We start from the raw sequence: 27,154 nt of genomic DNA, 5'->3' as shown, positions 1-27,154 counted from the left end.
TCTCTCAACATCAATGGTCTCAACTCCCCAATAAAAAGACATAGATTAATAAACTAGGTATGCAATGAGGACCCTGCATTCTGCTGCCTATAGGAAACACACATCATAGACAAAGACAGACTCTACGTCAGAGTGAAAGGCTGGAAAACAACTTTCCAAGCAAATGGTCAGAAGAAGCAAGCTGCAGTAGCCATTCTAATATCGAATAAAATCAATTTTCAACTAAAAGTCATCAAAAAAGATAAGGAAGGACATTTCATATTCATCAAAGGAAAAATCCATCAAATGAACTCTCAATCCTTAATATCTATGCCCCAAACACAAGGGCATCTACATACATAAAAGAAACCTTACTAAAGCTCAAAACACACATTGTACCTCAAACAATAATAGTGAGAGATTTCAACACCCCACTCTCATCAATGGACAGGTCATGGAAACAGAGATTAAACAGAGACGTAGACAGACTAAGAGAAATCATGAACCAAATGGACCTAACAGATATGTATAGATCATTCTATCCTAACGCAAAAAGATAGACATTCTTCTCATCACCTCATGGTACTTTCTCCAAAATTGACCATATAATTGGTCAAAAAACAGGCCTCAACAAATATAGAAAGATAGAAATAATCCCATACGTCCAATCAGACCACCACGGCCTAAAGCTGGTGTTCAATAACAATAAGAGAAGAACACTCACATATATGTGGAAGCTGAACAATGCTCTACTCAACGATAACCTGGTCAAGGAAGAAATAAAGAAACAATTAAATACTTCTTAGAATTTAATGAAAATGAAGGTACAACATACCCAAACTTATGGGATACAATGAAAGCTGTACTAAGAGGAAAACTCATAGCTCTGAGTGCCTGCAGAAAGAAACAGGAAAGAGCATATATCAGCAGCTTGACAGCACACCTAAAAGCTCTAGAACAAAAAGAAGCACATACACCCAGGAGGAGTAAAAGGCAGGATATAATCAAACTCAGAGCTGAAATCAACCAAGTAGAAACCAAAAGGACCATAGAAAGAATCAACAGAACCAAAAGTTGGTTCTTTGAGAAAATCAACAAGATAGATAAACCCTTAGCCAGATAAGGAGAGGACACAGAGAGTGTTTCCAAATTAACAAAATCAGAAATGAAAAGGGAGACATAACTACAGAAACAGAGGAAATTCAAAAAAATCATCAGATCCTCCTACAAAAGCCTATATTCAACAAAACTTGAAAAACTGCAGGAAATGGACAATTTCTTAGACAGATACCAGGTACCGAAGTTAAATCAGGAACAGATAAACCATTTAAACAACCCCATACCTCCTAAGGAAATAGAAGCATTCATTAAAGGTCTCCAACCGAAAATAGCCCAGGTCCATACGGCTGTAGTGCAGAATTCTATCAGACCTTCATAGAAGACCTCAAACCAATACTTCCAAACTATCCCACAAAATTGAAACAGATGGAGCACTACCGAATTCCTAGGATGAGGTCACAAATACTCTTATACCTAAACCACACAAAGACCCAACAATGAAAGAGAACTTCAGACCAATTTCCCTTATGAATATCGACACAAAAATACTCAATAAAATTCTGGCAAACTGAATCCAAGAGCACATCAAAACAATCATCCATCATGATCAAGTAGGCTTCATCCCAGGCATGCAGGGATGGTTTAATAGACGGAAAACCATCAACATGATCCATTATATAAACAAACTGAAAGAACAAAACCACATGATCATTAGATGCTGAGAAAGCATTTGACAAAATTCAACATCCCTTAATGATAAAAGTCCTGAAAAGAATAGGAATTCAAGGCCCATACCTAAACATAGTAAAAGCCATATACAGCAAACCAGTCGCTAACATTAAACTAAATGGAGAGAAACTTGAAGCAATCCCACTAAAATCAGGGACTAAACAAGGCTGCCCACTGTCTCGCTACTTATTCAATATAGTTCTTGAAGTGCTAGCCAGAGCAATCAGACAACAAAAGGAAATCAAGGGGATAAAGATTGGTAAAGAAGAAGTCAATATCACTATTTGCAGATGATATGATAGTATATTTAAGTGATCTCAATAGTTCCAACAGAGAAGTACTAAACCTGATAAACACCTTCAGCATAATGGCTGGGTATAAAATTAACTCAAATAAATCAGTAGCCTTCCTCTACACAAAAGAGAAACAAACTGAGATAGAAATAAGGAAAAGGACACCCTTCATAGTAGTTCAAAATAATATAAAGTACCTCGGAGTGACTTTAACCAAGCAAGTAAAAGATCTGTACAATAAGAAGTTCAAGCCTCTGAAGAAAGTAATTGAGGAAGGCATCAGAAGATGGAAAGATCTCCTATGCTCATGAATTGCCAGGATTAATATAGTAAAAATGGCCATTTTACCAAAAGCAATCTACAGATTCCATGCAATCCCCATCAAAATACCAATCCAATTCTTCAGAGATTTAGAACAAATTTGCAAATTCATCTGGAAGAACAAAAAACCCAGGATAGTTAAAACTATCCTCAACAATAAAAGGACTTTTGGTGGAATCACTATCCCTGACCTCAAGCAGTATTACAGAGCAATAGTGCTAAAAACTGCATGGTATTGGTACAGAGACAGACAGATAGACCAATGGAATAGAATTGAAGACCCAGAAATGAACCCAAACACCTTCGGTCACTTGATTTTTGACAAAGGAGCCAAAACCATCCAATGGAAAAAAGAGCATTTTCAGCAACTGGTGCTGGTTCAACTGGAGGTCAACATGTAGAAGAATGGAGATCGATCCATGCTTATCACCCTGTACAAAGCTTAAGTCCACATGGATCAAGGACCTCCACATCAAACCAGATACACTCAAACTAATAGAAGAAAAAGTGGGGAAGCATCTCAAACACATGGGCACTGGAAAAAATTTCCTGACCAAAACATCAATGGCTTATGCTCTAAGATCAAGAATTGACAAATGGGATCTCATAAAACTGCAAAGCTCTGTAAGGCAAAGGATACTGTTTTTAGGACAAAACAGCAACCAACAGATTGGGATAAGATCTTTACCAATCCTACAACAGAGAGAGTCATTATATCCAAAATATACAAAGAACACAAGAAGTTATACCTCAGGGAGACAAATAACACTATTAAAAAATGGGGTTCAGAGCTAAACAAAAAATTCACAGCTGAGGAATGCCGGATGGCTGAGAAACACCTAAAGAAATGTTCAACATCTTTAGTCATGAGGGAAATGCAAGTCAAAACAACCCGGAGATTTCACCTAACACCAGTGAGAATGGCTAAGATCAAAAACTCAGGTGACAGCAAATGCTGGCGAGGATGTGGAGAAAGAAGAACACTCCTTCATTGTTGGTGGGATTGCAGACTGGTAAAACCATTCTGGAAATCAGTCTGGAGGTTCCTCAGAAAATTGGACATTGAACTGCCTGAGGATCCAGCTATACCTCTCTTGGGCATATACCCACAAGATGCCCTAACACATAAAAAAGACACATGCTCCACTATGTTCATCGCAGCCTTATTTATAATAGCCAGAATCTGGAAAGAACCCAGATGCCCTTCAACAGAGGAATGGATACAGAAAATGTGGTATATCTACACAATGAAATTTTACTCAGCTATCAAAAACAATGACTTTATGAAATTCATAGGCAAATGGTTGGAATTGGAAAATATCATCCCAAGTGAGGTAACCCAAACACAGAAAAACACACATGGTATGCACTCATTGATAAGTGGCTATTAGCCCAAATACTTGAATTACCCTAGATGCCTAGAACACATGAAACTGAAGACGGATGATCAAAATGTGAATGCTTCACTCCTTCTTTAAAAGGGGGAACACGAATACCCTTGGCAGGGAATAGAGAGGCAAAGATTAAAACAGGCACAGAAGGAACACCCATTCACAGCCTGCCCCACATGTGGCCCATACATATACAGCCACCCAATTGATTAAATGGATGAAGCAAGAAGTGCAGGCAGACAGGTCCGGATGTAGATCTCTCCTGAGGGACACAGCCAGAATACAGCAAATACAGAGGCGAATGCCAGCGCAAACCACTGAACTGAGACTAGGAACCCCGTTGAAGGAATCAGAGAAAAAACTGGAAGAGCTTGAATGGGCTCGAGACCCCTTATGAACAACAATGCCAAGCAACCAGAGCTTCCAGGGACTAAGCCACTACCTAAAGACTATACATGGACTGACCCTGGACTCTGACCTCATAGGTAGCATTGAATATCCTAGTAAGATCACCAGTGTAAGGGGAAGCCCTGGGTTCTGCTAAGACTGAACTCCCAGTGAACGTGATTGTTGGGGGGAGGGCAGCAATGGGGGGAGGATGTGGAGGGGAACACCCATAAAGAAGGGGAGGGGGAGGGATTAGGGGGATATTGGCCCAGAAACCGGGAAAGGGAATAACATTCGAAATGTAAATAAGAAATACTCAAGTTAATAAAAAAAGGGGGGGGGGACAAGAATACCCTTGGGAGGGGATAGGGAGGCAAATGTTAGAACTGAGGCTGAAGGAATGTCCATTCAGAGCCTGCCTCCATGTGGCCCGTATACATACAGCCACCAATCTAGGTAATTTGTATGAAGCAAAGAAGTGCAGGTGACAAGAAGTGGATGTAGATCTCTCCTGAGAGACACGACCAGAATATGGCAAATAAATAGGCGAATTCCAGCAGCAAACCACTAAACTGAGAACAGGACCCCCGTTGAAGGAATCAGAGAAAGTACTGAAAGAACTTGAAGGGTTGTGAGACCCCATATGAACAACAATGCCAACCAGCCAGAGCTTCCAGGGATTGAGCCGCTACGCAAAGATTATATACATGGACTGACCCTGAGATCCAAATGCATACGTAGTAATGAATAGCCTAATAAGGGCACCAGTGGAAGGGGAAGCCCTTGGTCCTGGCAATACAAACCTCCAGTGAACGAGATTGTTAGGAGGAGCTGTAATGGGGGGAGGATGGTGTGGGGAAAAACCACAGAGAAGGGGTGGGGGAGGGTTGGGAGATGTTGGCCTGTAAACAGGGAAAGATAAAAACAATTGAAATGTAAATGAGAAATACCCAATTCAATGAAGATGGAGAAAAAAAATTCTCCCAACCAAAAAAATCTCAGGAGCAGATGTCTTTAGTACTCAATTGTATCAGAATTTCATAGAAGACCTAATACCAATACTCTCCAAACTATTCCTCAAAAGAAAAACAGAAGGAACACTACCAAATTCATTCTATAAAGTCACAATTAGGCTTATACCTAAACCACAGAAAGACCCAACAAAGAAAGAGTATTTCAGACCAGTATCCCTTATGAATATCAATGTCAAAATACTCAAAAAGGTTCTCGAAAACGGAATCGAAGAACACATTAAAATGATCATCCATCATGATATGCTAGGCTTCATTCCAGGATTGTCCAATATTCAAAAATCTATCAATGTAATCCTCTATATAAAGCAACCCAAAGAAAAAGATCATGTGATCGACTCATTAGATTCTGCAAAGACTTTTGACAAAATTCAACACCCCTTCATGGTAAATGTCTTGAAAAGATGAGGAATTCAAGGCCTATACCTAAACACAGTAAAGGCGATATACAGCAAAAGTAGTCAACATCCAACTAAATGGAGAGAAACTTGAAGTAATCCCATTAAAATCAGGGACTAGACAAGGCTGCTACTGTCTCCTTACCTACTCAATATAGTACTTGAACTCCTAGCCAGAGTAGTCAGACAACAAAAAGGGGCCAAAGGGATACAAATAGGAAAAGAAAAAGTCATCATATCATTATTCACAGATGATATGATAGTATACTTACGTGACCCCCCAGAATTCCACCAGAGAACTCCTAGAGCTGATATACCATTTCAGCAAAGTCGCTGAATATACAATTAACTCAAACAAATCAGTAACCTTCCTCTACTCAAAAGACAAACAGGCTGAGAAAGAAATTAGGGAAATGATGACACCCTTCACAATAATCACGGATAACATAAAATACTGTGGTATGACTCCAGGCAAGCAAGTGAAAGATCTGTATTAAAAGAACTTCGAGTCTCTGAAGAAAGAAATTGAAGATCTCACAAGAGGGAAATATCTCCCATCCTCGTGGATTGTCAGGATTAATATAGGAAAAATGAACATCTTGCCAAATGCAGTTTACAGATTAAATGCAATTCCCATCAAAATCCAAAATCAATCCTTAACAGAGTTAGAAAGAGCAATTTGCAAATTCATTTGGGAAAACAAAAATCCAAGTATAGCCAAAGTTATCCTCATCAATAAAAGAACTCCTGGGGGAATCAACATTCTTAATGTTCAGCTGTATTTTAGAGCAATATTTATGGTATTGGTATAGAGACAGGCATATAGATCAATGGAATAGAATTGAAGAACCGGAAAAGAACTCACACACCTATGGTCACTTGATCTTTAACAAAGGAGCTAAAACCATCCAATGGGAAAAACACAGCATTTTAAACAAATGATGCTGGTTCAAGTGGAGGTCATCATGTAGAAGAATGAAAATTAATCTATTCTTTTCACCTTGTACCAAACTCAAGTCCATGATGATCAAGCAGCTCCACATAAAACCAGATACACTCAAACTAATAGAAGACAAAGTGGGAAAGAAACTTGAACACACAGTCACAGGGGAAAATTTTATGAACAGAGGACCAATGGCTTATGTGCTAAAATCAAGTCTCAACAAATGAGACCTCATAAAATTGCAAAGTTCTCATAAGGCAAATTAACTCTCATTAGAACGAAGAGCAACCAACTGATTGGGAAATGATCTTTACTAATCCTACATCTGATAGAACGCTAATATTCAATATATACAAAGAAGTCAAGAAGTTAGACTTCAGAGAATCAAATAACCCTATTAAACAGCAGGGTACAGAACTAAACAAAGAATTCTCAACTGATGAATGTTGAATGCCTGAGAAGCACCCAAAAAAATGTTCAACATTATTAGTCACCACGGAAATTCAAATCAACCTTGGGATTTCACCTCACAAGATTCAGAATACCTAGGTTTAAAAACTCATGTGACAGCTTGTGCTGGCCAGGATGTGGAAATAGAGGAACACTCCTCCATTCTTGGTGGGATTGCAAGCTGGTACAACCACTCTGGAAATCAGTCTGGTTGTTCCTCAGGAAATTGGCCATAGTACTACCTGAAGACACTATATACCACTCCTGGGCATATACCCAAAGATGTTCCAATATATAACAAGTATATATGCTCCACTATGTTCATAGAAGCCTTATTTATAATAGCCAGAAACTGGAAAGAAGCCAGATGTCCTTCAACTGAGGAATCGATTCAGAAATTGTGGTTCATTTACACATTGGAATTCTACTCAGCTATTAAAAACAATGCCTTCATCAAATTCTTAAGCAAATGGATATAACTCAAAAATATCATCCAGAGTACTGTGATTCAATCACAAATAAACACCCACGGTATGTACTCACTGATAAGCTGATTTTAGACCAAAAGCTTGGAATGCCCAAGATACAATTCACAGACCACATCAAGCTCAAGAAGACCAAAGTGTGTATGTTTCAGAACTTCTTAGACAGGTAAATACAATTATTCTCAGGAGGAAATATGAAGAGAAAATGTGGAGTAGAGACTGTAATGTCTTCCAGAGACAGCACCACATGGGGATGCATCCCATATACAGCAACCAAGCCCAGACAATATTGCAGAGGCAAAGAAGTGCATGATGAGAGGAGCCTTATATAGCTGTGTACTGAGAGGCTCTGCCAAAGACTTACAAATACACAGGTGTTGCTCACAGCCAGTCATTGAACTGAGACCAGGGTCCACAATGTAGGAGTTAGAGAAAGAAATAAATGGGTTTGCAACCCCATCAGATGAACACAATATCAACTAACCAGACTCCCCAGAGCTCCCAGGGACTTAACGAACATCCCAAGAGAGCACAGGGATTGACCTATAGCCTCATTCCCATATGTAGCAGGGGATGAACTTTTGGGGCACCATTGGGTTTTGTCAAGGCTTGACATCCCAGTGTAACAGAAAGTCAGGGTGGGAGGTGGGAGGTGGGAGGTAGTGGGTGGGTGGGTGGGTGTGAAATCTCCCTCATATAGTATCAGGTGGCTGGTATAGTGGGTTTTTGGAGGGGAAACCAGGAAATAGGATAACATTTAAAATGTAAACAAAAAATGCAATTAAAAAGAATTACAGGAAAATACAACCAAACAAGTGAAGGAATTGAACAAATCATTCAGGATCAAAAATGGAAATAAAAACAATAAAGAAATCATAAAGGGAGACAACCATAGAGATAGAAATCCTAGGAAAGCAATCAGGTTTCATAGACTCAAGCATGATCAACAGAATACGAGATAGAAGAGAGAATCTTAGTGGCAGAAGATACTATAGAAAACTTTGACACAACACTCAAAGAAAATGCAGAATGCAAAAAGACCCTAACCCAAAACATCCAGGAAATTCAGGACCTAATTAGAAGATCAAACTAAAGATAATAGGTATAGAAAGGGGTGAAGAATCCCAACTTAAAGAGTCAATGAATATCTTCAGCAAAATTATAGAAGAATACTTCTTTAATCTAAAGTAAGAAATGCTCATAAGTATACAAGAAGCCTACAGAACTCCAAAAAGATTGGGCCAGAAAACAAATTTCTTTCAACAGAATATAGTTAAAACAAAAAACTCACTAAAGAGAGAAAGAATATTAAAAGCAGTAAAAGAAAAAGGTCAAGTAACATATAAGGGCAGACCTATCAGAATTATACCCCCCTTCTCTACAGATACTATGAAAGCAGGAAGATCCTGCGCAGTTGTCATACAGAACCTAACAGAATCGAAAAGCCATCCCAGGCTACTATACCCAGCTGAACTCTCAATTACCATAGATGGAGAAACCAAGATATTCCAAAATATAAACAAAATCAATGTCCTACCATGGAAAATAGTTGGAAATCTCCAACAAGAGGAGAATAACTACACCCTAGAAAAAGCAAGAAAGTAATCTTTCAACTAACAAAAAGAAGATAACCACACAAACATAATCCTACCTCTAACAACAAAAATAATAGGAAACAACCATCATTGTTCCCTAAAATCTCTCAACATCAATGGACTCAATTCCCCAATAATAAAACATAGACTAACAGACTTGATATATAAACAGGATCCAACATTTTGCTGCATACAGGAAACATACCTCAGTGACAACATACAATTCCTCATAGGAAAAGATTGGGAAAAAGGTTCCAGCAAATGATTTCAAGAAACAAGCTGGTGTAGCCATTCTAATATCGAAAAAAAAAAAAAGACTTTCAACCAAAAGCTATCAAAAAAGCTAAGGAAGGACACTTCATATTTTTCATCAGAAATATCCATCAAGATGAACTCTCAATTCTGAATATCTATGCTATAATGCTATACCCACATTCATAAAAGAAACTTTACTAAAGAGCCAAGCACACATTGTACCTCCCACAAAAATAGTAGGCGATATCAGCACTCCACTATAATCAATGGACAGAACATGGAAACAGAAACTAAACAGACACACAGTGAAATGAAAAGAAGTTATGAACCAAATGGATTTAGCAGATATCTATAGAATATTTCATCCCAAACAAAAGAATTTACCTCCCTCTCAGCACCTCATGGTACCTTCTCCAAAACTGTCTGTCTACTTGGTCAACAGATACAAGATGATATAAATAATCCCATGCACTCATGTAATCACTGTTACTGAGGCTAGTTTGCAGTAACAAAAAAAATGGCAGAACACACATACCCATGCAAACTGAACAATGCTCTACTCAATGATAACTTGATCAAGGAAGAAATCACAATAAGAAATTGAAGACTTTTTAGAATTTAATTATAATGAAGGCAAAACATATCCAAACTTATGGGACACAATGAAAGCAGTACTAAGAGGACGACTCATAGCTCTGAGTGCCTCCAAAAAGAAACTGGAGCTAGCATACACTAGCAGCTTGACCTCACTCCTGAATCCTCTAGAACAAAAAGAAGCAAATATACCCAAGAGGAGTAGACAGCAGGAAATAATCATCTCAAGGCAGACATCAACGGGGGAGAAACAAAAGATCTATACAAAGGATAGACAAAACCGGGAAGTGTTCTTGGAGAAAACCAACAAGTTAGACAAACCTTTAACCAGACTAAGCAGAAGGTACAGAGACAGTATCCAAATTAACAAAATTAGAAATGATAATAGAGGTATAGCAAAAAACTGTAAATTTTTCAAATATCATCAGATCCTAGTACAAATGCCTATACTCAACAAAACTGAAAAATGTGGATCAAATGGACAATTTTCTAGATAGATACCAGGTACCAAAGTTAAATCAGGATCAGATGAACAATCTAAACAGTCCCATAGCTCCTAAATAAATAGAAGCAGTCATTAAATGTACACTATACATCTGAAGCCAAGGCCTAGATGGGTTTATTGCAGAACTCTATCAGACCTTCATAGAAGACCTAATACTAGTACTTTCCAAAGTATTCCACAACATAGAAACAGAAGTAACACTACCACATTTTTCTATGAAACCACAATTATGCTTCTAGCTAAACCTCACAAACACGTAACAATGAAAAAGAACTTCAGACCAATCTCCATTAGGAATATCAATAAAAATATTCAATAAAATTCCCTTGAAATGAATTCAATAACAGATCAAAACGATCATCCATCATGATCAAATAGGCTTCATCCCAGGGATGCAGGGTTGCTTCAGTATACAGAAATCTATCAACATAATCCCCTGTACAAAGATACTCAAAGAAAAAAAACACATGATCATCTCATTGGATGCGGAGAAATCATTTGACAAAATTCAATACCCCTTCATGATAAAAGTCCTGGAAAGATCAGAAATTCAAGGCTCATACATAACCATAGTAAAGGTAATGTACATCAAACCAGTAGCTACTATCAAGCTAAATGGAGAGAAACTTGAAGCAATCTCACTAAAGTCAGGGATTAGACTAGGCTCCTCCCTTTCTCCCTACCTATTGAATATAGTACTCAAAGTCCTAGCCAGAACAATTAGACAACAAATGAGGCCAAATGGATACAAATTGGAAAGAAAAAGTCAACATATTACTATTTGCAGATGATATGATAGTACAGTTAAGTGACCCCAAAAGTTCCACCAGAGAACTTGTACAGCAGATAATCAACTTCAGCAAAGTGGCTAGATATAAAACTAATTCAAACAAATCAGTAGCCTTCCTCTACTTAAATCACAAACAAGCTGAGAAAGAAATTAGAGAAATGACACCCTTCACTATAGTCACATATAATATATAATACCTTGGAGTGACGCTAATCAAGCAAGTGAATGATCTGTATTACAAGAACTTCAAGGGAAGGGGCGGCACAGGTCTTCCTGGTTGCTGCCGCTGCAGAGAGCCCATGGGCAGCACCCCGCGAGCAAACTTGAGCCTCGGGACCACAGGTAAGACCAACTTGTCTGCTGCAAGAGAGCTGCCTGGTGAGATCGGGACACACAGAGGCAGAGTTCATCTAGGACCGGGCACGTCCTGTGTTTGCCGGAGGTCGCACGCCCGCGGATCCCGGCCCGCAGCAGCTCTCTGCTCCCAGACCCTGTGGGAAAGAGACCTCACCGCCTGATCAGGTGGGCACTCCTGAGGCTGCAGAGCAGAAGAGACCACCAACACTGCCCACTCCTGCCCACATCCCTGGCCCAAGAGGAAACTGTATAAGGCCTCTGGGCTCCCGTGGGGGAGGGCCCAGGAGCGGCAGGACCCCTGCCTGAGACACCACCGGAACCTGAGGGAAACAGACCGGATAAACAGTTCTCTGCACCCAAATCCCGTCGGAGGGAGAGCTGAACCTTCAGAGAGGCAGACAAGCCTGGGAAACCAGAAGAGACTGCTCTCTGTACATACATCTCGGACGCCAGAGGAAAACACCAAAGGCCATCTGGAACCCTGGTGCACTGAAGCTCCCGGAAGGGGCGGCACAGGTCTTCCTGGTTGCTGCCGCTGCAGAGAGCCCGTGGGCAGCACCCCACGAGCGAACTTGAGCCTCGGTACCACAGGTAAGACCAACTTGTCTGCTGCAAGAAAGCTGCCTGGTGAACTCAAGACACAGGCCCACAGGAACAGCTGAAGACCTGTAGAGAGGAAAAACTACACGCCCGAAAGCAGAACACTCTGTCCCCATAACTGGCTGAAAGAAAACAGGAAAACAGGTCTACAGCACTCCTGACACACAGGCTTATAGGACAGTCTAGCCACTGTCAGAAATAGCAGAACAAAGTAACACTAGAGATAATCTGATGGCGAGAGGCAAGCGCAGGAACCCAAGCAACAGAAACCAAGACTACATGGCATCATCGGAGCCCAATTCTCCCACCAAAACAAACATGGAATATCCAAACACACCAGAAAAGCAAGATCTAGTTTCAAAATCATATTTGATCATGATGCTGGAGGACTTCAAGAAAGACGTGAAGAACTCCCTTAGGGAAACACAGGAAAACACTAATAAACAAGTAGAAGCCTTCAGAGAGGAATCACAAAAATCCCTGAAAGAATCGCAGAAATCCCTGAAAGAATTCCAGGAAAACACAATCAAAAAATTGAAGGAATTAAAAATGGAAATAGAAGCAATCAAGAAAGAAGACATGGAAACAACCCTGGATATAGAAAACCAAAAGAAGAGACAAGGAGCTGTAGATACAAGCCTCACCAACAGAATTCAAGAGATGGAAGAGAGAATCTCAGGAGCAGAAGATTCCATAGAAATCATTGACACAACTGTCAAAGATAATGTAAAGCGGAAAAAGCTACTGGTCCAAAACATACAGGAAATCCAGGACTCAATGAGAAGATCAAACCTAAGGATAATAGGTATAGAAGAGAGTGAAGACTCCCAGCTCAAAGGACCAGTAAATATCTTCAACAAAATCATAGAAGAAAACTTCCCTAACCTAAAAAAAGAGATACCCATAGGCATACAAGATGCCTACAGAACTCCAAATAGATTGGACCAGAAAAGAAACACCTCCCGTCACATAATAGTCAAAACACCAAATGCACAAAATAAAGAAAGAATATTAAAAGCAGTAAGGGAAAAAGGTCAAGTAACATATAAAGGCAGACCTATCAGAATCACACCAGACTTCTCGCCAGAAACTGTGAAGGCCAGAAGATCCTGGACTGATGTCATACAGACCCTAAGAGAACACAAATGCCAGCCCAGGTTATCTGTATCCTGCAAAACTCTCAATTAACATAGATGGAGAAACCAAGATATTCCATGACAAAACCAAATTTACACAATATCTTTCTACAAATCCAGCACTACAAAGGATAATAAATGGTAAAGCCCAACATAAGGAGGCAAGCTATACCCTAGAAGAAGCAAGAAACTAATCGTCTTGGCAACAAAACAAAGAGAATGAAAGCACACAAACATAACCTCACATCCAAATATGAATAAAACAATAACCACTATTCCTTAATGTCTCTCAACATCAATGGCCTCAACTCCCCAATAAAAAGACATAGATTAACAAACTGGATATGCAATGAGGACCCTGCATTCTGCTGCCTACAGGAAACACACCTCAGAGACAAAGACAGACACTACCTCAGAGTGAAAGGCTGGAAAACAACTTTCCAAGCAAATGGTCAGAAGAAGCAAGCTGGAGTAGCCATTCTAATATCAAATAAAATCAATTTTCAATTAAAAGTCATCAAAAAAGATAAGGAAGGACACTTCATATTCATCAAAGGAAAAATCCACCAAGATGAACTCTCAATCCTAAATATCTATGCCCCAAATACAAGGGCACCTACATATGTAAAAGAAACCTTACTAAAGCTCAAAACACACATTGGACCTCACACAATAATAGTGGGAGATTTCAACACCCCACTCTCATCAATGGACAGATCATGGAAACAGAAATTAAACAGAGATGTAGACAGACTAAGAGAAGTCATGAGCCAAATGGTCCTAACGGATATTTATAGAACATTCTATCCTAAAGCAAAAGAATATACCTTCTTCTCAGCTCCTCATGGTACTTTCTCCAAAATTGACCATATAATTGGTCAAAAAACGGGCCTCAACAGGTACAGAAAGATAGAAATAATCCCATGCGTGCTATCGGACCACCACGGCCTAAAACTGGTCTTCAATAACAATCAAGGAAGAATGTCCACATATACGTGGAAATTGAACAATGATCTACTCAATGATAACCAGGTCAAGGAAGAAATAAAGAAAGAAATTAAAAACTTTTTAGAATTTAATGAAAATGAAGGTACAACATACCCAAACTTACGGGACACAATGAAAGCTGTGCTAAGAGGAAAACTCATAGCGCTGAGTGCCTGCAGAAAGAAACAGGAAAGAGCATATGTCAGCAGCTTGACAGCACACCTAAAAGCTCTAGAACAAAAAGAAGCAAATACACCCAGGAGGAGTAGAAGGCAGGAAATAATCATACTCAGAGCTGAAATCAACCAAGTAGAAACAAAAAGGACCATAGAAAGAATCAACAGAACCAAAAGTTGGTTCTTTGAGAAAATCAACAAGATAGATAAACCCTTAGCCAGACTAATGAGAGGACACAGAGAGTGCGTCCAAATTAAAATCAGAAATGAAAAGGGAGACATAACAACAGATTCAGAGGAAATTCAAAAAAATCATCAGATCTTACTATAAAAGCCTATATTCAACAAAACTTGAAAATCTGCAGGAAATGGACAATTTCCTAGACAGATACCAGGTACCGAAGTTAAATAAGGAACAGATAAACCAGTTAAACAACCTCATAACTCCTAAGGAAATAGAAGTAGTCATTAAAGGTCTCCCAACCAAAAAGAGCCCAGGTCCAGACGGGTTTAGTGCAGAATTCTATCAAACCTTCATAGAAGACCTCATACCAATATTATCCAAACTATTCCACAAAATTGAAACAGATGGATCACTACCGAATACCTTCTACGAAGCCACAATTACTCTTATACCCAAACCACACAAAGACACAACAAAGAAAGAGAATTTCAGACCAATTTCCCTTATGAATATCGACGCAAAAATACTCAACAAAATTCTGGCAAACCGAATCCAAGAGCACATCAAAACAGTCATCCACCATGACCAAGTAGGCTTCATCCCAGGCATTCAGGGATGGTTTAATATACGGAAAACCATCAACGTGATCCATTATATAAACAAACTGAAAGAACAAAACCACATGATCATTTCATTAGACGCTGAGAAAGCATTTGACAAAATTCAACACCCCTTCATGACAAAAGTCCTGGAAAGAATAGGAATTCAAGGCCCATACCTAAACATAGTAAAAGCCATATACAGCAAACCAGTTGCTAACATTAAACTAAATGGAGAGAGACTTGAAGCAATCCCACTAAAATCAGGAACTAGACAAGGCTGCCCACTCTCTCCCTACTTATTCAATATAGTTCTTGAAGTTCTAGCCAGAGCAATCAGACAACAAAAGGAGGTCAAGGGGATACAGATCGGAAAAGAAGAATTCAAAATATCACTATTTGCAGATGATATGATAGTATATTTAAATGATCCCAAAAGTTCCACCAGAGAACTACTAAAGCTGATAAACAACTTCAGCAAAGTGGCTGGGTATAAAATTCACTCAAATAAATCAGTTGCCTTCCTCCATACAAAAGAGAAACAAGCCGAGAAAGAAATTAGGGAAACGACACCCTTCATAATAGACCCAAATAATATAAAGTACCTCGGTGTGACTTTAACCAAGCAAGTAAAAGATCTGTACAATAAGAACTTCAAGACACTGAGGAAAGAAATTGAAGAAGACCTCAGAAGATGGAAAGATCTCCCATGCTCATGGATTGGCAGGATTAATATAGTAAAAATGGCCATTTTACCAAAAGCGATCTACAGATTCAATGCAATCCCCATCAAAATACCAATCCAATTCTTCAAAGAGTTAGACAGAACAATTTGCAAATTCATCTGGAATAACAAAAAAACCCAGGATAGCTAAAGCTATCCTCAACAATAAAAGGACTTCAGGGGGAATCACTATCCCTGAACTCAAGCAGTATTACCGAGCAATAGTGATAAAAACTGCATGGTATTGGTACAGAGACAGACAGATAGACCAATGGAATAGAATTGAAGACCCAGAAATGAACCCACACACCTATGGTCACTTGATTTTTGACAAAGGAGCCAAAACCATCCAATGGAAAAAAGATAGCATTTTCAGCAAATGGTGCTGGTTCAACTGGAGGTCAACATGTAGAAGAATGCAGATCGATCCATGCTTATCACCCTGTACAAAGCTTAAGTCCACATGGATCAAGGACCTCCACATCAAACCAGACACACTCAAACTAATAGAAGAAAAACTAGGGAAGCATCTGGAACACATGGGCAGTGGAAAAATTTCCTGAACAAAACACCAATGGCTTACGCTCTAAGATCAAGAATCGACAAATGGGATCTCATAAAACTGCAAAGCTTCTGTAAGGCAAAGGACACTGTGGTTAGGACAAAACGGCAACCAACAGATTGGGAAAAGATCTTTACCAATCCTACAACAGATAGAGGCCTTATATCCAAAATATACAAAGAACTCAAGAAGTTAGACCGCAGGGAAACAAATAACCCTATTAAAAAATGGGGTTCAGAGCTAAACAAAGAATTCACAGCTGAGGAATGCCGAATGGCGGAGAAACACCTAAAGAAATGTTCAACATCTTTAGTCATAAGGGAAATGCAAATCAAAACAACCCTGAGATTTCACCTCACACCAGTGAGAATGGCTAAGATCAAAAACTCAGGGGACAACAGATGCTGGCGAGGATGTGGAGAAAGAGGAACACTCCTCCATTGTTGGTGGGATTGCAAACTTGTACAACCATTCTGGAAATCAGTCTGGAGGATCCTCAGAAAATTGGACATTGAACTGCCTGAGGATCCAGCTATACCTCTCTTGGGCATATACCCAAAAGATGCCCCAACATATAAAAAAGACACGTGCTCCACTATGTTCATTGCAGACTTATTTATAATAGCCAGAAGCTGGAAAGAACCCAGATGCCCTTCAACAGAGGAATGGATACAGAAAATGTGGTACATCTACACAATGGAATATTACTCAGCTATCAAAAACAACGACTTTATGAAATTCGTAGGTAAATGGTTGGAACTGGAAAATATCATCCTGAGTGAGCTAACCCAAACACAGAAAGACATACATGGTATGCACTCACTGATAAGTGGCTATTAGCCCAAATGCTTGAATTACCCTAGATGCCTAGAACAAATGAAAGTCAAGACAGATGATCAAAATGTGAATGCTTCACTCCTTCTTTAAAAGGGGAACAAGAATACCCTTGGCAGGGAATAGAGAGGCAAAGATTAAAACAGACACAGAAGGAACACCATTCAGAGCCTGCCCCACATGTGGCCCATACATATACAGCCATCCATTAGACAAGATGAATGCAGCAAAGAAGTGCAGGCCGACAGGAGCCGGATGTATATCGCTCCTGAGAGACACAGCCAGAATACAGCAAATACAGGGGCGAATGCCAGCAGCAAACCACTGAACTGAGAACGGGACTCCTGTTGAAGGAATCAGAGAAAGAACTCGAAGAGCTTGAAGGAGCTCGATACCCCTTATGAACAACAATGCCAATCAACCAGAGCTTTCAGGGACTAAGCCACTACCTAAAGACTATACATGGACTGACCCTGGACTCTGACCTCATAGGTAGCAATGAATATTCTAGTAAGATCACCAGTGGAAGGGGAAGCCCTTGGTCCTGCTAAGACTGAACCCCCAGTGAACGTGATTGTTGGGGGAGGGTAGTAATGGGGGGAGGGTGGGGAGGGGAACACCCATAAAGAAGGGGACGGGGAGGGATTAGGGGGATGTTTGCCTGGAAACCGGGAAAGGGAATAACACTCGAAATGTAAATAAGAAACACTCAAGTTAATAAAAAAAAAAAAAGAAAAAAATGGAAAAAAAAAAGAACTTCAAGAAATGGAAGATCTCATAAGATGGAAAGATCTCCCATACCAATGATTGGCAGTTTTCATATAGGGAAAATGAATATCTTGCCAAAAGCAATCTAATTATTCAATGCAATTTCCCATCAATATTCAAGCTCAATTATTCCCAGAGTTAGAGCAATTTGAAAATTCATTCGGAATGTCAAAAAACTATTCAAAACAATAATAGGTCTTCTGGGGGAATCACCATCTCTAAGATACAGCTGTATTACAGAGCAATAGTGATAAAAACTGTATGGTATTTGTACAAAGCACACTCTTATGGCTCTCACATAAAAACATTTTGACATTGAAAAGAAATGTTTTTATAGGGAATATTAAAATAATTAACTAGAGTTATGGGGTGTGTGTGAAAAGGCTTAAGCAAAGAAAACTGTGGGAGTATGGAGAGAAGAGGTTGAAGGGAACGTATATCCCAAATGGAGAGGGCATGAAAGCATGGGAAATCTGCCTTGTAACCCAACATAAAAAGTAAGTGGAGGCCTAGGACATGTGTAGAGTCCTTCCTTCCTTCCTTCCTTCCTTCCTTCCTTCCTTCCTTCCTTCCTTCCTTCCTTTCCTTCTTTCTTTCTTTCTTCCTTTCTTTCTTCCTTTCTTTCTTTCTTTCTTTCTTTCTTTCTTTCTTTCTTTCTTTCTTTCCTTCTGTCCCCTTCCTTTTTCTTTCAGAAATTACACTGAAATGCTGGGACCAAAATGAACATTTACACATAGAAAAATTTTCTTTTCATTACTTTCTTATTGGATAAAGCCTCAGGTATCCTGGCAAATTTAAGCAATTGTGTTTTAACAGTGTCATCTTGTGTATATATTCTGATTTTCCCATTTGCATTAATCCAGATTCTCATCTGACATATTATGATTATGACAGATGAGCCCTTTGGAAAATTTTGTCACTTTTATTTTACTCAAATAATTATTCTTGAGTATATATTGATATTAAATGAATATTTGGTACTGTTGAATATCTTTTCGTGCTAAAACATTTGTTGAGTGCATAGGTTTTCTGAGTGATATGAATCAGCCATCGAACCAACAAGATATTTTATTTGCTTGACAATTTTTCTATGTTCAGTCCTGGGATTTTACCCAGTACAAAATTACTCAGCTGTGTTTAGGGTATGAAAAATCAAAAGAATGGATTATATTTAATATTTTCTTTTAAGGATATACTAGGGCCAAATACAAAATTAACACTACAAAATCTTCCCAATACTTACCACATTCAGAGGGGTTGTCTCTGGTATGAATTTTCTCATACCAAGCTATCATTGAAGACTATGGCAGTCAGTATGTATGTGACCTCCTTTGCTGTGAATTCAAACATGGTGAACATGATTAACTATTTCCCCATTGTCTTAGAGTTTTCTGGCTGTGGATAGATACCATGATCATATCAACTCCTTTTAAGGAAAATATTAATTGGAAATTCCTAACATGGTCAAAGGTTTAGTATATTATTACCAGGGTGGGAAGCATTGGCAACATGCATGTAGGAAGACATGTTGCTGGAGAAGGAGCTGAAAGTTTTACATATGGGCCAGCAGGCAGCACGAAAAGAGAGTTACACTGGTCCTATCTTGAGCTTCTGAAACCTCAAAGCCCATTCTCAGTAGAACATTTTCTCTAACAAGACCATATCTACTCCAACAATTCCACACTTTCTATGGGCCTATGGTGGACATTTTCATTCAAACCCACCACACCAACATGTTGAAAAGGAGTTTTCTTGGACCATTGACAGAAAATTGAATTCTGAGCCATCTCTTAGAGACTCTTGCTCTAGGAATCCAAGTATTTTTCCTGAGGAAGCACTATCCTGGATAAGATACAGGAATTAGGCAGGCATTCAATTGATTTGGGCTGTAGAAAGGCAGAGAATGATGCCCAGTGAATGTTTGTTTCTGTCATTTTGTAACAATACTTCTTTGTAAAAGCTCTTAACAGAGTCCATTCCTTTTTTGTGTCCAGCAATATCCATGAATGCCACAAATTCTTGAAATGATATCTTCTAGTTGCAGCAAATCCCTTTCTATCTCAGTTTCCACAGAAGCTAAATATCTGTGGGAAAACATTCACATTGGATCTCCTAGGGCTCAAACTGGACTCTTGGTGACAGTAATGATTCCTGGGATGATATTTCCTCATTTCTTGTTCAGAGATTGACCCATAACAGATATTCTCATCCACAGAATCATGCCAAATCTTCACAGGGATTTATCTAGATGTCCCAGGGGCTAGAGATAGGGCATTACATTCAGTGGTGGCAGTCTGAATTGTTTTCCACACATATATTTATAAATAAAATGCTAAATTTGTTGTATCTGTGGAGCTTCCCTATTCTTGATGTTCTCTCTGATAAATAACCCAGCTCATCCATGCCACACTTTCCAGTAGAACAGTGAGGCGACCTTCCCACAGACCTATTCCTTACTCTCTTATGTTCCTCAGGCACATACATACAGCTCAACCACAGGCACACCTTCCAGAAGAGACATAGGTCACCTGCTGTTTGACATTCCCTACTATCTCACTTCCCTCTATAAAATACACATACACCCAAATAGGCCATAGATGACAAGGTACAGGACCTGCCCATAGTCACTCTCAATTATTCTGTTCCTTGAGGCAGATACCCGCTGCCCATCCTACCCCTGCCAGAAGACCAGGTAGGCTTCCTTCCTTTTGGCCTAAACCCACTCTCTTGGTTCCCTCTGGAAAACACCCTTATCATGTTAGGAATTTGTTTTGATGCTGTCTACATTCAATTCACCTCCAAAAGTTCAGAGTTTCCACCTCAATCTGGATTTGATTGGCCTTAAAGAAATGTTGTACAGTCAATGGCTGGGCAGGTAGACTGAGGTGGGACCTAGAGTTCTGTTTGGGCTACAACTGGTTGAGAGAAGTAAGAAGGCTGAGATCACCATGACTAGGAAGAAGAAAGACTAGAGATAAAGGAGCTCAGATATGTGAGAATCAAGGAAAGTGGCAATAGTGGCCACATCCCCACAGTTGTGTTTGGGGTATCAGAGATGAACGGTTTAGACTTTAAACGATTTTACCTGAGAAATACCAGAAGGGAGTGTTTGCTAGCAGCTGGAAGAATTGTAACTGCCAAGCCTCTGAGCTAGTTCAGAGATTTGTGGTTAACTGGCCTGTGTGTGTGTGTGTGTGTGTGTGTGTGTGTGTGTGTGTGTGTGTGGCCAAACTGATGGAGAAGCTATTAATTTCCTCAATCAGACTAAAAAACTAGAGAGAGATAACATAGAATCCCTTTAGTCTAATGTACATAATTAAATAAAACTATCACTCATCCAAAACTTGACCTTTTTAGGAAAGGTGAGACAAGAGTGTCTTATCCCAGATGCAACCCTCCATTCTTTCCGAAAATCTGGAATATAAGACCATTTGGAAAATTAGACCAGATGCCAATACGACAGTGCTAGGGGAAGGATTCCAGAACAGATGGCTAGGCAGACCAAAGAATGCATTGTATTGACAACTCCAAAATTAGAAAAGAACCCTAGATGCTTCATACAAATCCCAGCAAAAATCAGGGTAAAAGTCCAACAGATAAATTGGATGATAAATACAGGATGTCAGGTGACAATTTGCAACTGCTACTCTCCCTTACCACCCTCCCAAATTATATAAACATTGAAGGAGTAGCAGAAAAATCATTAATAGCAGGAATAGCAAGTATGTAATAATTATTCTACAATTGATCTCTAAATATCCCCCACAATATTTACACTATCACCTTATTGTGTGCTGTGGATAAATATCATACTCAAATTATTTTTTGAATGGCCTTGCATTAAAAGCCTTATACCCTTGGAATGCAATATCACTAAAGTACAATTTCTTTTAATAGAAGCAAGCATTACCTATCAAGGGAACTGATGAAACTGTCACTAACATGGTAAGTAAGTTATTGAAGGAAAGGATTATCAAACCCTCACAATCCTTTTACTTCAATAGTCCTCTTTGACTATTAAAGAAGGAACTAAGTCCATAGAGGTGAACATTAGACTCTTAGGAACATTGATCAGCTTTCTCCACAATTGTCGGGAAATTTACCTGATGCAGAAGATACATTCGTAAAATTTGGGATTTATAACCAAAATTTTGTTGACACCATAGACTCAACAGAGATTTTATTTAGCAGACCACTCCATGTTTGTTCTTGAGACCTTACTAATTTAACCTGGAACAATAAACAGTGCAGATTCAAAGGAGTGCCTCAAGGCTATACGAATATTGCCAATAATTGTTCATGTGACACTAAGATGATCATGGGAAAAGCTACCTGAATCAGATTGCATACTTTTAAGCTATGTACATGATATTTTGATTGTAGTATACAATTAAGGATACTGTTCATAATTATATGGAGACAGTAACTGATATTTTGGTACATGATGGCTGAACAAGGTAAAGACAAGGTGAAAAGGCCAGAAACCTCAACAAAGTTTTTAGGTGTGTTATGGACTTAGAGAAGACTTTAAATATTTTAACTATCCCCTAGTCCCAGGGAAAAATTCAGTTGCACACCTAATTGGTATGTTTGCATGCTGGAGGAATCAAATACCATTTTTACAGATTATTATCAACCCCCTCCATAATGTTACGAGAAAGGCATTTAATTTAATCTGGGAAAAAGAAAAAAGAGAAGCTTTTAAGATAGTTAGTAAGCTCATATTTGAACATGAAACCCTGACCCATATTGAACCACAATGATACCTAAATTGTGGATAACATATGTATTGGTGAGTATGGCAATTGGGACCCTTCATAAAACAAAAGGGCGTCCACTAACAGTTGCCCATTGAGTTCTATTGCAAACACTTCCCTTATTGCAGAGAATAAGTACTCTCTTGAGAATCTAATCTGATCATTTTTGAGGTATTCTGGGTCCTACACTCAACCATTGCCAACTACTCTATGGCCATAAGGGCATCCATTCCAGTGGTGGATTGGATCTGCTGGAAGGAAGAGTGCCTTGCAGGCTTAGGTCTGTAAAGAAAAGTCTTACATTGGAAATGGTAGTGATATGAATTCCTTTGTGACCTTTTGCGCTTTCTCACTTTGAGGAAATAGTTCAGTTGCCTAAAATCTCCATCTGTAAACCACTCACGCTCTGCACCCAAATCCCGTGGGAGGGAGAGCCAAACCTTCAGAGAGGGAGACAAGCTTGGGAAACCAGAAGAGACTGCTCTCTGCACATACATCTCGGAAGCCAGAGGAAAACACCAAAGGCCATCTGGAACCCTGATGCGCTGAAGCTCCCGGAAAGGGTGGCGCAGATCTTCCTGGTTACTGCCGCCACAGAGAGCCCGAGGGCAGCACCCCGCGAGTGAACTTGAGCCTCAGGACCACAGGTAAGACCAACTTTTCTGCTGCAAGTGACCTGCCTGGTGAACTCAAGACACAGGCCCACAGGAACAGCTGAAGACCTGTAGAGAGGAAAAACTACACGCCCGAAAGCAGAACACTCTGTCCCCATAACTGACTGAAAGAGAGGAAAACAGGTCTACAGCACTCCTGACACACAGGCTTATAGGACAGTCTAGCCACTGTCAGAAATAGCAGAACAAAGTAACACTAGAGATAATCTGATGGCGAGAGGCAAGCGCAGGAACCCAAGCAACAGATCGGAGCCCAATTCTCCCACCAAAACAAACATGGAATATCCAAACAGACCAGAAAAGCAAGATCTAGTTTCAAAATCATTTTTGATCATGATGCTGGAGGACTTCAAGAAAGACGTGAAGAACTCCCTTAGAGAACAAGTAGAAGCCTACAGAGAGTAATCGCAAAAATGCCTGAAAGAATTCCAGGAAAACATGAATAAACAAGTAGAAGCCCATAGAGAGGAGACACAAAAATACCTGAAAGAATTCCAGGAAAACATAAATAAACAAGTAGAAGCCCATAGAGAGGAGACACAAAAATCCCTGAAAGAATTCCAGGAAAACACAATCAAACAGTTGAAGGAATTAAAAATGGAAATAGAAGCAATCAAGAAAGAACACATGGAAACAACCCTGGATATAGAAAACCAAAAGAAGAGACAAGGAGCTGTAGATACAAGCTTCACCAACAGAATACAAGAGATGGAAGAGAGAATCTCAGGAGCAGAAGATTCCCTAGAAATCATTGATTCAACTGTCAAAGATAATGTAAAGCAGAAAGAGCTACTGGTCCAAAACATACAGGAAATCCAGGACTCGATGAGAAGATCAAACCTAAGGATAATAGGTATAGAAGAGAGTGAAGACTCCCAGCTCAAAGGACCAGTAAATATCTTCAACAAAATCATAGAAGAAAACTTCCCTAACCTAAAAAAAGAGATACCCATAGGCATACAAGAAGCCTACAGAACTCCAAATAGATTGGACCAGAAAAGAAACACCTCCCGTCACATAATTGTCAAAACACCAAACGCACAAAATAAAGAAAGAATATTAAAAGAAGTAAGGGAAAAAGGTCAAGTAACATATAAAGGCAGACCTATCAGAACCACACCAGACTTCTCGCCAGAAACTATGAAGGCCAGAAGATCCTGGACTGATGTCATACAGACCCTAAGAGAACACAAATGCCAGCCCAGGTTACTGTATCCTGCAAAACTCTCAATTAACATAGATGGAGAAACCAAGATATTCCATGACAAAACCAAATTTACACAATATCTTTCTACAAATCCAGCACTACAAAGGATAATAAATGGTAAAGCCCAACATAAGGAGGCAAGCTATACCCGAGAAGAAGCAAGAAATTAATCGTCTTGGCAACAAAACAAAGAGAATGAAAGCACACAAACATAACCTCACATCCAAATATGAATATAACGGGAAGCAATAATCACTATTCCTTAATATCTCTCAACATCAATGGGCTCAACTCCCCAATAAAAAGAAATAGATTAACAAACTGGATACGCAACAAGGACCCTGAATTCTAAATCCTACAGGAAACACACCTCAGAGACAAAGACAGACACTACCTCAGAGTGAAAGGCTGGAAAACAACTTTCCAAGCAAATGGTCAGAAGAAGCAAGCTGGAGTAGCCATTCTAATATCAAATAAAATCAATTTTCAACTAAAAGTCATCAAAAAAGATAAGGAAGGACACTTCATATTCATCAAAGGAAAAATCCACCAAGATGAACTCTCAATCCTAAATATCTATGCCCCAAATACAAGGGCAACTACATACGTAAAAGAAACCTTACTAAAGCTCAAAACACACATTGCACCTCACACAATAATAGTGGGAGATTTCAACACCCCACTCTCATCAATGGACATTTCATGGAAACAGAAATTAAACAGAGATGTAGACAAACTAAGAGAAGTCATGAGTCAAATGGACTTAACAATATTTATAGAACATTCTATCCTAAAGCAAAAGGATATACCTTCCTCTCAGCTCCTCATGGTACTTTCTCCAAAATTGACCATATAATTGGTCTAAGAACGGGCCTCAACAGAAAGATAGAAATAATCCCATGCGTGCTATCGGACCACCACGGGCTAAAACTGGTCTTCAATAACAATAAGGGAAGAATGCCCACATATACGTGGAAATTGAACAATGTTCTACTCAATGATAACCTGGTCAAGGAAGAAATAAAGAAAGAAATTAAAAACTTTTTAGAATTTAATGAAAATGAAGGTACAACATACCTAAACTTATGGGACACAATGAAAGCTGTGGTAAGAGGAAAACTCATAGCTCTGAGTGCCTGCAGAAAGAAACAGGAAAGAGCATATGTCAGCAGCTTGACAGCACACCTAAAAGCTCTAGAACAAAAAGAAACAAATACACCCAGGAGGAGTAGAAGGCAGGAAATAATCAAACTCAGAGCTGAAATCAACCAAGTAGAAACAAAAAGGACCATAGAAAGAATCAACAGAACCAAAAGTTGGTTCTTTGAGAAAATCAACAAGATAGATAAACCCTTAGCCAGACTAATGAGAGGACCCAGAGAGTGTGTCCAAATTAACAAAATCAGAAATGAAAGGGGAGACATAACTACAGATTCAGAGGAAATTAAAAAATCATCAGATCTTACTATAAAAGCCTATATTCAACAAAACTTGAAAATCTGCAGGAAATGGACAATTTCCTAGACAGATACCAGGTACCGAAGTTAAATCAGGAACAGATAAACCAGTTAAACAACCCCATAACTCCTAAGGAAATAGAAGCAGTCATTAAAGGTCTTCCAACCAAAAAGAGCCCAGGTCCAGATGGGTTTAGTGCAGAATTCTATCAGACCTTCATAGAAGACCTCATACCAATATTATCCAAACTATTCCACAAAATTGAAACAGATGGAGCACTACCGAATACCTTCTACGAAGCCACAATTACTCTTATACCTAAACCACACAAAGACACAACAAAGAAAGAGAACTTCAGACCAATTTCCCTTATGAATATCGACGCAAAAATACTCAACAAAATTCTGGCAAACCGAATGCAAGAGCACATCAAAACAATCATCCACCATGACCAAGTAGGCTTCATCCCAGGCATGCAGGGATGGTTTAATATACGGAAAACCATCAACGTGATCCATTATATAAACAAACTGAAAGAACAAAACCACATGATCATTTCATTAGATGCTGAGAAAGCATTTGATAAAATTCAACACCCCTTCATGATAAAAGTCCTGGAAAGAATAGGAATTCAAGGCCCATACCTAAACATAGTAAAAGCCATATACAGCAAACCAGTTGCTAACATTAAACTAAATGGAGAGAATCTTGAAGCAATCCCACTAAAATCAGGGACTAGACAAGGCTGCCCACTCTCTCCCTACTTATTCAATATAGTTCTTGAAGTTCTAGCCAGAGCAATCAGACAACAAAAGGAGGTCAAGGGGATACAGATCGGAAAAGAAGAATTCAAAATATCACTATTTGCAGATGATATGATAGTATATTTAAGTGATCCCAAAAGTTCCACCAGAGAACTACTAAAG

Source organism: Rattus norvegicus, chromosome 12, assembly GCF_036323735.1.
Source record: "Rattus norvegicus strain BN/NHsdMcwi chromosome 12, GRCr8, whole genome shotgun sequence".
Classification (NCBI taxonomy): domain Eukaryota; kingdom Metazoa; phylum Chordata; class Mammalia; order Rodentia; family Muridae; genus Rattus; species Rattus norvegicus.
This window is presented reverse-complemented; position numbering follows the sequence as displayed.